Here is a 15,507-nt window from a genome sequence, read left to right as displayed (position 1 = left end):
AAGGAGCAGGAGATTCGACTCACCTAACCTGTCCAGTCACCCTGTAATCTCCTAACATCCTCCTCACATTCACCCTGCCACCCAGCTTAGTATCATCAGCAAATTTGCTAATGTTATTACTTATGCCCGAAACGTCAAATTTCCTGTTCCTCGGATGCTGCCTGACCTGCTGCGCTTTTCCAGCAACACATTTTCAGCATTGAATCTACCCTGCCATTTGATCATGGCTGATAGGTGTTCAACCCCATTTTTCCACTTTCTCCCAGGAACCTTTGATTCCCTTGCCAATCAAGAACTTATATACTTCTGTTTTAAATATACTCAGTGACCTGGCCTCCACAGCCTTCTGTAGCAATGATTTTCTCAGATTCTCTCACTAAAGAAGTTTCTCCTTATCTCCATTCTAAAACATCTAAGGATTTAGTATTCAATAAGCTTCTTTCAAGCTAAGAGTGCTGTCAATGTTGCCGTGCATTGGATACAATTGGCAATTTAAAAAACAGACTGACACTGGTTCAAGAATTTATAAAACACATTGTACAGTATGTACTGTCTAGTAACACATCAAATCATTTACACATTTCTGCAAATCACTTGCAATTGTTGAGTACAGTAGGTGTGGCCATTGGAAAAACAACCAATTGCTTGTGTTTTACATTGCTGCTTAACATTATGTTTTGGTTGCGTAATTGTTCTTCACACGGTGCTTATTGTTGTTCAGAGAAATCCTAGGTAATTTGACCAGTTTCTTACGCCATCCTGGATGGCTGGCCAGTTAGTGAACATGTGATAGTGCTCTGTCCTTTTGCACATTCAGTCCTGCTCTGAGTCAAGTCCAGAGGCAGCTTTGGTCTTTGTCTGCACTTTCAGCTGTCTGCATTATTCACCTTTGAAATGTGTATTCCTATTTGCATCCTCCTCTGCCAGGTTGCTTAATTCTTCATCACCAAGACATCCTTGTTCCTACAAGTTACCAGAGAAAATGATGGAGCTGGTAAGAATAATGAGTTTAACTAGATGTGTTGCAGGATGAGCTAAATAATTTTAAAGTGTAAGGGGATATAAGCAATTGGACTTACTGGTCAAATGGCATGTGGCTGAAATTCCTTGAATCTTTAAGACACAGGTGAGGGATACAGCACTTCTGGCTGTTCCATGACATCTGGTTTGTTGAAATAAAAACAAAAAGTGCTTTAAACATTAGCTCTGCTTTTCTCTCCATGAATGCTGCCAGAGCTACTGAGTTTCTCCAGCACTTTCTGGTTTTATTTCAGGTTTCCAGCATCTGCTCTATTTTGCTGAGGGTATTTATTTTGAATATTTTGTATTTAGGATATTTATTTGGGCAGCCAGTAACAGACCTCAGTAACTGAGAGTAAAATGGCAATTTGCCAAGTCTGCAGCAGCACACTGGCAAGCTCTGCTGCCTCTAAACGCCAGGCAACTGTGTTTAATCCCACCCTTTGGCAACTTTCCTGTGTGCAGCTTGCACGATTCTCCCAACATGTGGATTTCCTCCCACAGTCCAAAGATGTGCAGGTTAGGTGGATTAGCCCTGGGAAATATAGAGTAGGGGTGTGGGTCAGGGTGAAATGACTTTCAGAGAGGTGGTGTGGACCCAGTGGGTTGAATGGCCTGTTTTTACGCTGTAGAGGTTTGTTTTACGAATTCTAGGGCCATTGGTGAATACTATGTGTGTTAAAGGGGACATGGGAGTGTCTTGCTTGAGTAGAAAATGCCTTTGATTTTTGGAATTGCAGGGAATGTCAAGTTCCACTGTTTAATTTTTGTTTTACGAGATGACTGTACAGAATTGCTTTAGTGTGTATGTACAGAAAGAGATTTCCTTCATGAATAAAGCACATTTTTGCAATAAAAAAGAAGCCTTGGTGGAGTTTTTAAAAGGAGTTCCGAAGAGATATATTGGGCTTGGAACATTATGTTTGTTTTTTCTCTCTCTGGAAATGCTGGGTTTCTCCAGTACTATCTGTTCATATTCCCCATTCCCAGCACAACCACTTCCATATAAAAGGAAAAGGCAGCACCCGCGGTATTCCTTGCTTCTACAAAGACAATGAGGTTCTGGATCAGTGGTGCTGGAAGAGCACAGCAGTTCAGGCAGCATCCAAGGTGCAGCTAAATCGACGTTTCGGGCAATAGCCCTTCATCAGGAATAAAGGCAGTGAGCCTGAAGCGTGGAGAGATAAGCTAGAGGAGGGTGGGGGTGGGGAGAAAGTAGCATAGAGTACAATGGGTGAGTGGGGAAGGGGATGAAGGTGATAGGTCAGGGAGGAGAGGGTGGAGTGGATAGGTGGAAAAGGAGATAGGCAGGTAGGACAAGTCCGGACAAGCCATGTGGACAGTGCTGAGCTGGAAGTATGGAACTAGGGTGAGGTGGGGGAAGGGGAAATGAGGAAACAATTGAAGTCCACATTGATGCCCTGGGGTTGAAGTGTTCCGAGGCGGAAGATGAGGCATTCTTCCTCCAGGCATCTGGTGGTGAGGGAGCGGCGGTGAAGGAGGCCCAGGATCTCCATGTCCTTGGCAGAGTGGGAGGGGAAGTTGAAATGTTGGGCCACGGGGCAGTGTGGTTGATTGGTGCGGGTGTCCTGGAGATGTTCCCTAAAGCGCTCTGCTAGGAAGCGCCCAGTCTCCCCAATGTAGAGGAGACCATATCGGGAGAGTGGGTTTGGGATACAATAAATGATATTAGTGGATGTGCAGGTAAGGATGTGAAAGGCTCTTGAACCCTGTCCCTGGTCCTCAGGTTCTGATCTTGGTCCAGAGGCCCCAGTGGGTCAGAGGCCTGGAGCTCTGTCGTGCAGTGAATGACTACTCCATAACTTGCAAACAGACACAGATTGTAAATCTCCCTTTTTCCACATTCCTAGCGAACCAACAGCAATGCAGCCTCTGAAACCTTATCAGGTCACTGTTAATGGTAAATCAGTGCATGTTTATATCCTATCTACAGCTACCTTCCGAATCATTCATTCACGTTCCCAATTGGCTAAAGGCACATTGGATAGATTTTCCCTCTTCATGGTGGAGGCGGAGATCCAGCGACACCGACTCTGAGACCTTAAACCGAGAAAACTGCCTGTGGACCAGATTTGCATCAACAGTGAACATTTTGGATTAAACAAATACTGAGAGAAAACTAATTTGAGTGAGAGTGTATGTGTCCCTAATGTGTATAAGACTGTGTGTGGGTGATTCTGTATCAGTGCGACTGTGTGAGAGTGTGTGTGGGTGAATCTGTGTCAGTGAGACTCTGTACAAGACTGCGTATGGGTGAGTCTGTGTCCGTGAGACTGTGTGCGGGTGAGTATGTGTCCGTGATACTGTGTGTAAGACTGTATGTGGGTGAGTCTGTGTCAGTGAGACTGCGTATTAGACTGTGTGTGGGTGATTCTGTATCAGTGCGACTGTGTGAGAGTGTGTGTGGGTGAATCTGTGTCAGTGAGACTGTGTACAAGACTGTGTGTGTGTGAGTCTGTGTCCGTGAGACTGTGTGTAAGACTGTGTGTGGGTGAGTCTGTGTCAGTGAGAATCTGCATGTGAGAGACAAAGTGTCAGTGTTAGTGGGACTATCTGTGCATAAGGCTGTGAGAGTCTGTGTCTCAGGAGGAATCTGTGTGTGAGAGTGCCTGTGTGTGGGTGACTGTGTATGGGAGAGCCTGTATGGTTATTTTAACAGATCCTTCTCACAGGAACAAGCCCTTTGGCCCAATCCGCTCATGCCACCCAGTTTGACAATTTAAACTAGTTGCATTTGCCTGTGTTTGGCCCATATTCCTCCATACTTTTCCCATCCATTTCCCTGTCCAAAGGTTTCCTCACTGCTGAAATTATACTCGCCTCCACCACTTCCTCAGGAAGCCCATTCCAGACCACCCTCAGTGAGAAAACAATGTCCCTCTGAACTCTTTGATATCTCTCTCCTCTCACCTTAAACCTTTGCTCTCCAGTTTTAGATCTCCCCAGCCAGGGGAAAAAAAATTGTCATCTATCTAGCTTATCCATGCCTCTCATAATTTTGTAAACTCTGATTAGATCACCTGTCAGTCTCGTAGACTCCAGTGATAAATGTCCCAGCCTAACCATCATCTCATTATAACTCAAGCTATGGGTATGTATGGGTGAATCTGTGTGTTCATGAGACTATCCGTGTATAAGGCTGTGTGGGTGTGTGTCTGTGAGTGGGTGTGTGAGAGTGTGGGTGTGTATGGGTGTATGAGTGTGCGCATGGATGTGTGCGTGTAAGAGTAGGTGTGGGTGTGTGAGTGTGTGGGTGTGTGTGTGAGTGAGTGTGAGTGGGTACGTGTGTGTGTATGGATGTGTGTGAGAGTGCATGTATATGTGTGTACATGTGTGAGTAAGTGTGGATGTGTGTGTGAGTGTGCGTGTGGGTGAGAGTGTGTGTGTGTGTGGGGGGTGTACGTGTGGGTATGGGTGTATGCGTGTGGGTGTGGGTGGGTGTGCGTGTGGGTGTAGGTGCGTGCATGTGAGTATGTGTGAGTGTGTGTATCTGTGGGTATATGTCATTGCTTGGATGTGTCAGTGTGTGCAGGTGGGTGTATGTATGTGTATTTGTGGGTGAGTGTGTATGGGCGTGTGTGGGTATGTGTGTTATGGGTGTGTGAGTGTTTGAGTGTGTGTGTGTGTATGTGTGTGTGTGGGTATATGTCGGTGTATGGTTGTGTCAGTGTGTGCGCATGTATGTGTGTGTGTGTGTGTGTTTGTGGGTGAGTATGTGTGTTATGAGTGCGTGAGTGTGTGTGGGTTGGTGTGAGTGTGTCACCAAGAATGTGTGTGTGAGAGAGTGTGCACTGGGGGAATGTCTGTATATGAGTGCTGTCTGTGCATAAGGCTGTGTTTCTCTGTGTGTGGTAGCAAGAATGTGTGTGAGTCTGTGTGTTAGTGAGACTAACTGTGTATACGTCTGTGTGAGTTTGTATGCGTACATGTGTGCGAGAGGGACTGTGTATGTGAAATTATATCAGTATGTATAAAACTCATAGAGTTATAGAGTCATAGAGATGTACAGCATGGAAACAGACCCTTCGGTCCAACCTGTCCATGCCGACCAGATATCCCAACCCGATCTAGTCCCACCTGCCAGCACCCGGCCCATATCCCTTCAAATCCTTCCTATTCATATACCTATTCAAATGCCTTTTAAATGTTGCAATTGTAACAGCCTCCACCACTTCTTCTGGCAGTTCATTCCATACATGTACCACCCTCTGTGTGAAAAGGTTGCCCCTTAGGTCTTTTTTATATCATTCTCCTCTCTTTCCGATAGGAAGGCGACCAGAATCAAATGCAATTTTCCAACAGTAGCCTAACCAATGTCCTATACAGCCGCAACATGACCTTCCAACTCCTGTACTCAATATTCTGACCAATAAACTTGCCTTTCCAAATACCTGTGCATCCTGTCCCTCAGGAGTCCCTCCAACAACGTGCTCACCACCAATGTCAGGCTCACTGGTCTATAGTTGCCTGGTTTGTCCTTACCACCCTTCTTAAACAGTGGCACCACATTTGCCAACCTCCAGTCTTCCAACACTTCAGCTGTGGCTATCGATGATACACATATCTCAGCAAGAGGCCCAGCAATGACTTCTCTAGCTTCCCACAGAGTTCCAGGGTACACCTGATCAGGTCCTGGGGATTTATCCACTTTTGTGCTTTTCAAGACATCCAGCACTTCCTCCTCTGTAATCTGGACATTTTTCAAGATGGCACCATTTATTTTCCTACATTCTACATCTTTCATGTCCTTTTCCACAGTAAATACTGATGCAAAACACTCATTTAGTATCTCCCCCATTTTCTGCAGCTCGACACAAAGGCCGTTTGCTGATCTTTGAGGGGCACTATTCTCTCCTAAGTTACCCTTTTGTTCTTAATGTATTTGTAAAAACCCTTTGGATTCTCCTTAATTCTATTTGCCAAAGCTACCTCATGTCCCCCTTTTGCCCTCCTGATTTCCCTCCTAAGTATACTTCTACTGCCTTTACACTCTTCTAAGGATTCACACAATCTATCCTGCCTATACCTGACATACACTTCCTTCTTTTTCTTAACCAAACCCTCAATTTCTTCAGTCATCCTGCATTCCCTATACCTACAGCCTTCCCTTTCACCCTGACAGGAATATACTTTCTCTGGATTCTTGTAATCTCATTTCTGAAGGCTTCCCATTTTCCGGCCTTCACTTTACCGCGAACATCTGCCCCCAATCAGCCTTGTTCTTGCCTAATACTGTCAAAATTCGCCTTTCTCCAATTTAAAACATTAATTTTTAGATCTGGTCTAGCCTTTTCCATCACTATTTTAAATCTAATAGAATTATGGTCACTGGCCCCAAAGAGCTACCCCATTGACATCTCAGTCACATGCCCTGCCTTATTTACCAAGTTTAGGTCAAATTTTGCATCTTCCCTAGTAGGTACATCCACATACTGAATCAGAAAATGTTCTTGTACACACTTAACAAATTCCTCTCCATCTAAACCCTGAACACTATGGCAGTCCCAGATTCCTGAAGAAGGGCTCATGACTGAAACGTCAATTCTCCTGCCCCTTGGATGCTGCCTGACCTGCTGTGCTTTTTCAGCAACACATTTTCAGCTCAGTCCTAGTTGATGTTTGGAAAGTTAAAATCCTGAACCATAACCACCCTATTATTCTTACAGATAGGTGAGATCTCCTTACAAATTTGCTTCTCAATTTTACTCTGACTATTAGAGAGTCTATAATACAATCCCAATAAGATGATCATCCCTTTCTTATTCCTCAGTTCCACCTAAATAACTTCCCTGGATGCATTTCCAGGGATATCCTCCCTCAGCACATCTGTCATGCTATCCCTTATCAAAAGGGACACTCACCCTCCTCTCTTCCCTCCATTCTATCCTTCCTGTAGTATTTGGATCCTGGAACATTAAGCTGCCAGTTCTGCGCATCCCTGAGCCATATTTCTGTAATCGCTGTGATATCCCAGTCCCATGTTCCTAACCATGCCCTGTTAAGCCCCTCACATTGAAATAAATGGAGTTTAATTTATTAGTCCTATCTTGCCCCTGCCTGCCCTGACTGTTTGACTCGCTTCTGTTCTCAACTGTACCATTCTCAGTTTGACCGCTATCCACACTAAATCTCTGGGTTCCACACCCTCACCTTACTAGTTAAATCCTCCCGAGCAGCTGTAGCAAATCTCCCTGCAAGTATATTTGTCCCCTTCCAATTTACGTGCAATCCGTCCTTCTTGTACAGGTCACTTTTACCCCAAAAGAGTTTCCAATGATCCAAAAATGTCAAACCATCTCCCATACACTAGCTCCTCAGCCATGCATTTATCTGGTCTATTCCTGCCCTCACTAGCTCATAGCACTTGAGTAATCCAGATATTACTATTCTCGAGGAGCTCCTTTTTAAATTCCTGCCTAACTCTCTGTAATCTCCCTTCAGAATCTCAATCCTTTCCCTTCCTATGTCTTTGGTTCCAATGTGGACAATAACCTCTTGCTGGCCCCTCTCCCCCTTGAGAACATTCTGCACCCTCTCTGAGACATCCTTGATCCTAGCACCAGGGAAGGAACCATTCTGATTTTTCGCTGTTGGCCACAGAAATGTCTGTCTGTACTAGAGATTATATTAGATTAGATTAGATTCTCTACAGTGTGGAAACAGGCCCTTCGGCCCACCAAGTCCACACTGACACTCTGAAGAGTAACCTACCCAGACCCATTTCCCTCTGACTCATGCACCTAACGCTATGGGCAATTTAGCATGACCAATTCACTAACTCTGCACATCTTTGGACTATGGGACGGAAACCGGAGAACCCGGAGAAAACCCACGCAGACACGGGGAGAATGTGTAAACTCCACACAGACAGTTGCCCGAGAATGGGATCGAACCTGGGACCCTGGTGCTGTGTGGCAGCAGTGCTAACCACTGAGCCGATCTGAATGATTTGGATGGAAATGTCAGTGGTTTGATTAGTAAGTTTGCAGATGACATGAAAATTGATGAAGGTTGGCAAAGGATGTAGCAGTTAGCAAGCTGGGCAGAGAAATGGCAAATGGAGTTAAATCTGGGCAAGTGTGAGATGATGCATTTTTGGGAGGTCAAATGCTCGAGAAAAATATACTGTAAATGGGAGCCCTTAGTTGCATTGATATACAAAAGCATCTTGTTCCAAATTCATAGTTCCCTGAAAGTAGCAACACAAGTGGTTAAGATGGTAATGAAAGCGTACCTACCTTCATCGATCAAAGAATGGAGTATGAAAGTTGGCAAGTCACATTGCAGCTGAATAAGACTTTCATTAGGCCCCACTCGGACTTTTGAGTGCACCTGTGGTTCCCACATCATAGGATGGAGCTGGAGGTAATAACTATTACGAGAGAAAAGATGCTTGGCAAACAAATAGGTCTAAAGACTGATAAGCCCTCTGGACCCGATGAGTTACACCCTGAGTTAACGGAAGTAGCTGCAAAGATACTGGATGCACCAGGAGTAATCTTTCAGGAATCCTTAGGTTGTGTGAAAGATCCAGAAAACTGCCAATGTAACACCTTCATTTAGAAAGGGAAAGAGATAAAATACAGGTAACTATAGGCCAGTTAGCTTCATGTCTGTTCTTGGGAATATGTTAGAGTCAAATAAAAGGATGTAATAACAGAGGATTCAGAAATGCATAATATGATTAAGCAAAGTCAGCATGAACATGAGGAAGGAGTAACCATGCCTGATAAATCTACTCACATTCTTTGAAGGATCAACAAGCAGGATAGTTAAAGGAGAAGTAGGAGATTAACGTGTGTGTGTGTGTGTGTGTGTGTGTGTGTGTGTGTGTGTGTGTGTGTGTGTGTGTGTGTGTGTGTGTGTGTGTGTGTGTCTGTTAGTGAAACTAACTGTGTATGAAGCTGTGTGTTTTTGTCTGTGTAGATGCGTGAGAGGGACTACGTATGTGAAATTATATCATTGTGTATGAGGCTGTGTGTGAGAGAGAGAGACTGTGCATTTCTGCGTGAGACTGTGTGACAGTGTGTATGTGAAACAGCATTTATGTGTTATGAGAGTGTATGTGAAAGAGAGGGAGAGAGCATGTGCAAATTCCCTCACCACTCACTTACCTCAAGAGTCTCTGCCCTGACAGGGTTAACCCTGCATCATAACTCCTTAAAACAATGACAGCAGTGGATGCTGCTCAGTCTGTGGTATCTGTGCAGGCTCTCTGCACAGTTCATCTTCGTGCCCCTATTTTTTTAAACAATGGCTCTGTTAGTTTCATTTCTGTCAATTCCCATATCTGCTTTGAATATCTTGAATGAATCTGTCACCACCACATTCCCTAGAACAGCTTTCCAGATGCTAATCACTTATTGAGAAAGCACCAGTTTGCTCATGTCACGGTTGCATTTTTGCGAACCACATTAACTCAATGTTCTCTGTTTCTTGTCCCATTCATCACAGGAACAGTTCCTCCGCGAGTACTCTGTTGACATGCTTCATGATTCTGAATATCTCTTTGAAATTTTTTCTTTAAGAAGGAGAATAAACCCAGCTTCTCCAATCGATCCATCTAACCTCTGATGAAATCCATTTTCTGTATGTCGCATTGTACTAGGAAGGGCACTGTTCCCTTTGGAAAGTAATATTCAGAGCACTCTCAGTTTTAGAAGAGTTAGGTGGAAACATTCGCTTCTTCCCCATACTGGCCAGGTTTGCCGGATTCCAATCAAAGTTAATGGGGAGTGGCGGCAAGGTCGTGCTGTGACTGGTCTAGTAATCTTAACTTCTCTGGTTCAAATCTTAGCAATGGGAGATGGTGATATTTACATTCAATTAAATCTAAAATTAAAATAGTGACCATGTGACTTTGTTAAAAATCACGCAACATCAGGTCATAGTCCAACAGGTTTATTTGGAAGCTCTAGCTTTCGGAGCGCTGCACCTTCATCAGGTAGTTGTGGAGTATAAGATGGTTATAAGACTGATTCCAATCTAAAAATCAGTTTGAACATTGTGGCACAGACAGTCTCACGCAGGGCACCTCACACTTTCAATGCATTATCTGGGCTGACATGACACCGATTGTTGAAGTTCACTGGGGACTGTAACTTTAAAAATGTTCTGCAATTTACATTTGAAAGAACTAAAACCAAGGTGTTCATTCTAAAAGATGAGAGACTTAACAAACAATCCTGGTCTTTTTCATTGTATAATTTCAGTTACATCACACTGTAAGTTTTACTATAAATTCTGAGTCTTATGATCTTATACTCTATAACCACCTGATGAAGGAGCAGCGCTCCTAAAGCTTGTGCTTCCAAATAAACCTATTGGACTATAGCTGAAAAATGTGTTGCTGGAAAAGCGCAGCATGTCAGGCAACATCCAAGGAGCAGGAGAAGCGACCTTTCAGGCATAAGCCCTTCTTCAGACTTATGCCCGAAACCTCGATTCTCCTGCTCCTTGGATGCTGCCTGACCTGCTGCGCTTTTCCAGCAACACATTTTTCAGCTCTGATCTCCAACAGCTGCAGTCCTCACTTTCTCCTGTTGGACTACAACCTGGTGTTGTGTGATTTTTAACTTTGTACACCCCAGTCCAAGACTGACATCTCTAAATCACGTGACTTTGTCTACTCAAGGATAAAAGCGGCAGTGTGTGTGGAGCCACAGGAAGGTCCTGTGGTAGTCAACAAGGTGAAGGATATGCATGATGGCTAGCCTAGAGAGGGTTTTATTGATACCGTAAGGCATGTAACTATCAAGAAGGTAGAGGTGTATGTTATGAAAAGTATGAAAGTAAATAAGTTCCCAGGGCATGATGGGACCTATCCCAGGATACTGAAGGAGGCATGGGAGGAGATTACTGGGACCTTGATAGATTTCTTGGTGATTTGATAAGTTGTTTTGGTCATAGACGACAAGATTTGTTGTGGAGGGGTGTTTTTCTGACTTGAGATCTGTGCCCAATGGTGTTCTGCAAGGATAAGTGCTGGACCTCGATTGTTCATCATACAGTAAAAATAGAGTCATAGAGTCATAGAGATGTACTGCACAGAAACAGACCCTTCGGTCCAAATCTTCCATGCCGACCAGATATCCCAAACCAATCTAGTCCCACCTGCCAGCACCCGGCCCATATCCCTCCAAACCCTTCCTATTCATGTACCCATCCAAATGCTTTTTAAATGTTGCACCGCTTCCTCTGGCAACTCATTCCATACACGTCCCACCCTCTGCTGAAAAAGTTGCCCCTTAGGTCCCTTTTATATCTTTCCCCTCTCACCCTAAACCTATGTCCTCTTTTTTCTGGGCTCCCCCAACCCAGGGAAAAGACTTTGTCTATTTATCCTCTCCATGCCTCTCATAATTTTGTAACGCTCTATAAGGTCACCCCTAAGCCTCCGACACCCTGGCAAAACAGCTCCAGCCTGTTTAGCCTCTCCTTATAGCTCAATTCGTCCAACCCGGGCAACATCTGTGTAAATCTTTTCTGAACCCTTTCTAGTTTCACAACATCTTTTTGATAGGTATGAGACCAGAATTGCACGCAATATTCTAACAGTGGCTTAACCAATGTTCTAAACAGCTGCAACATGACCTCCCAACTCCTGTATTCAATACTCTAACTGATAAAGGAAAGCATACCAAACGCCTTCTTCACTATCCTATCTACCTGGGACTCCACTTTCAAGGAGCTGTGAACCTGCACTCCAAGGTCTCTTTGTTAAGCAACACTCCCTAGGACCTTACCATTAAGTGTATAAGTTCTGCTAAGGTTTGCTTTCCCAAAATGCAGCACCTCGCATTTATCTGAATTAAACTCCATCTGCCATTTCTCAGTCCATTGGCTCATCTGATCAAGATCCTTTTGAAATCTGCGGCACCTTCTCCTCTGTCCACTACACCTCCAATTTTGGTGTCATCTGCAAATATGCTAACTGTACCTCTTATGCTCACATCCAAATTATTTATATAAATGACGAAAAGTATAGGACCCAGCATCGAACCTTGTGGCACTCCACTGGTCACAGGCCTCTAGTCTGAAAAACCACCCTGCATCACCACCCTCTGCCTTCTACCTTTGAGCTACTTCTGTATTCAATTGGCTAGTTCTCCCTGTATTTCATGAGATCTAACCTTGCTAATCAGTCTCATATGGGGAACCTTGTCGAACGCCTTACTGAAGTCCATATAGATCACATCTACCACTCTGCTCTCATCAATCCACTTTGTTATTTCTTCAAAAAACTCAATTAAGTTTGTGAGACATGATTTCCCACACACAACGCCATGTTGACTGTCCCTAATCAGTTCTTGCCTTTCCCAATCCATGTACATCTTGTCCCTCAGGATTCCCTCTAACAACTTTCCCAGCACCGACATCAAGCTCACTGGTCTATGGTTGCTTGGCATGTCTTTACTACCCTTCTTAAACAGTGGCACCACGTTAGCAAACCTCCAGTCTTCCGGCCCCTCACCTGTGGATATCTATGATACAAATATCTAAGCAAGAGGCCCAGCAGTTACTTCTATAGCTCTGCACAGAGTTCTAGGGGACACCTGATCAGGTCCTGGGGATTGATCCAACTTTGTGCGTTTCGAGACATCCAGCACTTCCTCCTCTGTAATATAGACATTTTTCAAGATGGCACCATTTATTTCCCTACATTCTACATCTTTCATGTCCTTTTCCACAGTAAATACTGATGCAAAATACCCATTTAGTGTCTCTCCCATTTTCTGCGGCTCCACACAAAGACCACCTTGCTGATCTTTTAGGGCCCTTTCTCACCCCAGTTACCCTTTTGTCCTTAATGTATTTGTAAAACCCCTTTGAATTCTCCTTACTTCTATTTGCAAAAGCTATCTCATGTCCCCTTTTTGCCCTCCTGATTTCCTTCTTTATTATACTCCTACTGCCTTTAAACTCTTCTAAGGATTCACTCGATCTATCCTGTCTATACCCGACATATGCTTCCTTCTTTTTCTTAACCAAATCCTCAATTTCATTAATCATCCAGCATTCCCTATACCTACCAAGCTTTCCTTTCACCCTAACAGGAATATACTTTCCCTGGATTCTTGTTATCTCATTTCTGAAGGCTTCCCATTTTCCAGCTTCCCTTTATCTGCGAACATCTGCCCCCAATCAGCTTTTGAAAGTTATTGCCTCATACTGTCAAAATTCGCCTTTCTCAAGTTTAGAACTTCAACTTTTAGATCTGGTCTATCCTTTTCCATCACTATTTTAAATCTAATAGAATTATGGTCGCTGGCCCCAAAGTGCTCCCCCACTGACACCTCAGTCACCTGCCCTGCTGTATTTCCCAAGAGTCGGTCAAATTTTGCACCTTCCCCAGTTGGTTAATCCACATACTGAATCAGAAAATTTTCTTGTGTACACTTAACAAATCCTTCTCCATCCCTTAACATTATGGCTCAGTCCAAGTCTATGATTGGAAAGTTAAAATCCCCTACCATAATCGCCCTATTATTCTTACAGATAGCTGCGATCTCCTTACAAATTTGTTTCTCAATTTCCCTCTGACTATTAGGGGGTGTATAATACAATCTCAGTAAGGTGATCGTCCCTTTCTCATTTCTCAGTTCCTCCCAAATAACTTCTCTGGATGTATTTCCAGGGAAATCCTCCCAAAGTACAACTGTAATGCTATCTGTTATCTAAAATGCCACTCCCCCTCCTCTTTTGCCTCCCTTTCTGTCCTTCCTGTATCAGTTGTATCCTGGAACATTAAGCTGCCAGTCCGGTACATCCCTGAGCCATATTTTTGTCATTTCTATGATATCCCTAACCATGCCCCGAGTTCATCTGCCTTCCCTGTTAAGCCCCTTGCATTAAAGTAAATGGAGTTTAATTTATTAATCCTACCTTGTCCCTGCCTGACCTGACTGTTTGACTTGCAACTGTTCTCAACTGTACCAGTCTCAGATTGATCTCTTTCCAAACTATCTCCCTGAGTCCCACACCCTCACCTTACTAGTTTAAATCCTCCCGAGCAGCTCTAGCAAATCTCCCTGCCAGTATATTAGTCCCTTTTCAATTTAGGTGCAATCCGTCCTTCTTGGACAGGTCACTTTTACCCAAAAAGAGATTCCAACGATCCAAAAATGTCAAACCATCTGCCATACACCAGCTCCTCAGCCATGCATTCATCTGCTCTATCCTCCTATTCCTGCCCTCACTAGCTTGTAGCACTGGGAGTAATCCAGATATTAATACTCTCAAGGACCTCCTTTTTAACTCTCTGTAATCTCCCTTCAGAATCTCAATCCTTTCCCATGCTATGTCTTTGGTTCCAATGTGGACAATAACCTCTTGCTGGCCCTTCTCCCTATTGAGAACATTCTGCACCCTCTCTGAGACATCCTTGATCCTAGCACCAGGGAAGCAACACACCATTCTGATTTTTCATTGCTGGCCACAGAAAAGTCTGTCTCTACTAGAGATCTGAATGATTTGGATGAAAATGTCAGTGGTTTGATTAGTAAGTTTGCAGATGACAAGAAAATTGATGAAGTTATTGATAATGAGGAAGGTTGGCAAAGGATGTAGCAGTTGGCAAGCTGCGCGGAGAAATGGCAAATGGAGTTTAATCTGGGCTAGTGTGAGATGATGCATTTTTGGGAGGTCAAAAGCTAGACAAAAGTATAATGTAAATGGCTGGGCCCTTAGTCGCATTGATATGCAAAGGCATCTTGTTCCAAATTCATAGCTTCCTGAAAGTAGCAACACAAGTGGTTAAGGTGGTACTGAAGGCATACCTTCATTTGGACTATATGTGCACTTCTGGTTACCACATTATAGGAAGGATCTGGAGGTAATAAGTATTGCTAGAGAAAAAATGCTTGGCAAACAAATAGGTCCAAAGACTAATAAGCCCTCTGGACCTGATGGGTTGCACCCTGAGTTAACGGAAGTAGCTACAAAGATACTGGATGCAGCAGAAGAATCAACAAGCAAGATAGTTAAAGGAGAAATAGTAGATTAACATATTTGGATTTTCAGAAGGCTTTTAATAAGGCAGCACCCATGAATAACAGCCCATGGTGTTGAATGTAGTGTTTTAGGATGGATAGAGGATTAGCTAACTAATAGAAGATAGAGAATTGAGGCATGTTCAGGCCTCTAACTAATGGTGTGTCACAGAGATCAGTGCTGGGGCCATAATTATTTACAATGCATATTAACAACTTGGATGAGGTAAGTCAATGCACTTTGGCTAAGTTTGCATGTGACACAAAAATAGGTGGGAAGGCAATTGGCAATCATAACAAAAAGAGGGATAAGGACAGGTTAAGTCAGTGAGCAAATTCTTGGCCGATGGAATATAATTCAGTGAAATGTGAGCTTAAGGATTTTGGGATGGTAGAATGGAACAGCTGAATATTATTTAAAGATAGAAAGACTACAGAAAGCTACAGATCAGAGGGATTTGTGAGTTAAAGAGAA

The 15,507-nt window shown here is 43.6% G+C and overlaps 1 long non-coding RNA gene across 1 annotated transcript; it reads right to left on the bottom strand.

Moving 5' to 3' along the window:
* Positions 1-517: 517 nt before the first annotated feature.
* On the bottom strand, positions 518-9,293 carry LOC132829658 (uncharacterized). Its single transcript, XR_009646253.1, has 3 exons — positions 9,156-9,293; positions 8,280-8,413; positions 518-963 (listed from the first exon to the last, which is right to left on the bottom strand). It is a non-coding gene; the product is annotated as an uncharacterized LOC132829658 (long non-coding RNA).
* Positions 9,294-15,507: the final 6,214 nt, after the last annotated feature.

Source organism: Hemiscyllium ocellatum, chromosome 29 (genome assembly GCF_020745735.1).
Source record: "Hemiscyllium ocellatum isolate sHemOce1 chromosome 29, sHemOce1.pat.X.cur, whole genome shotgun sequence".
Lineage (NCBI taxonomy): Eukaryota > Metazoa > Chordata > Chondrichthyes > Orectolobiformes > Hemiscylliidae > Hemiscyllium > Hemiscyllium ocellatum.
Note: the sequence above shows the minus strand (reverse complement) of the source record. Positions and strands in the feature narration are given on the sequence as shown.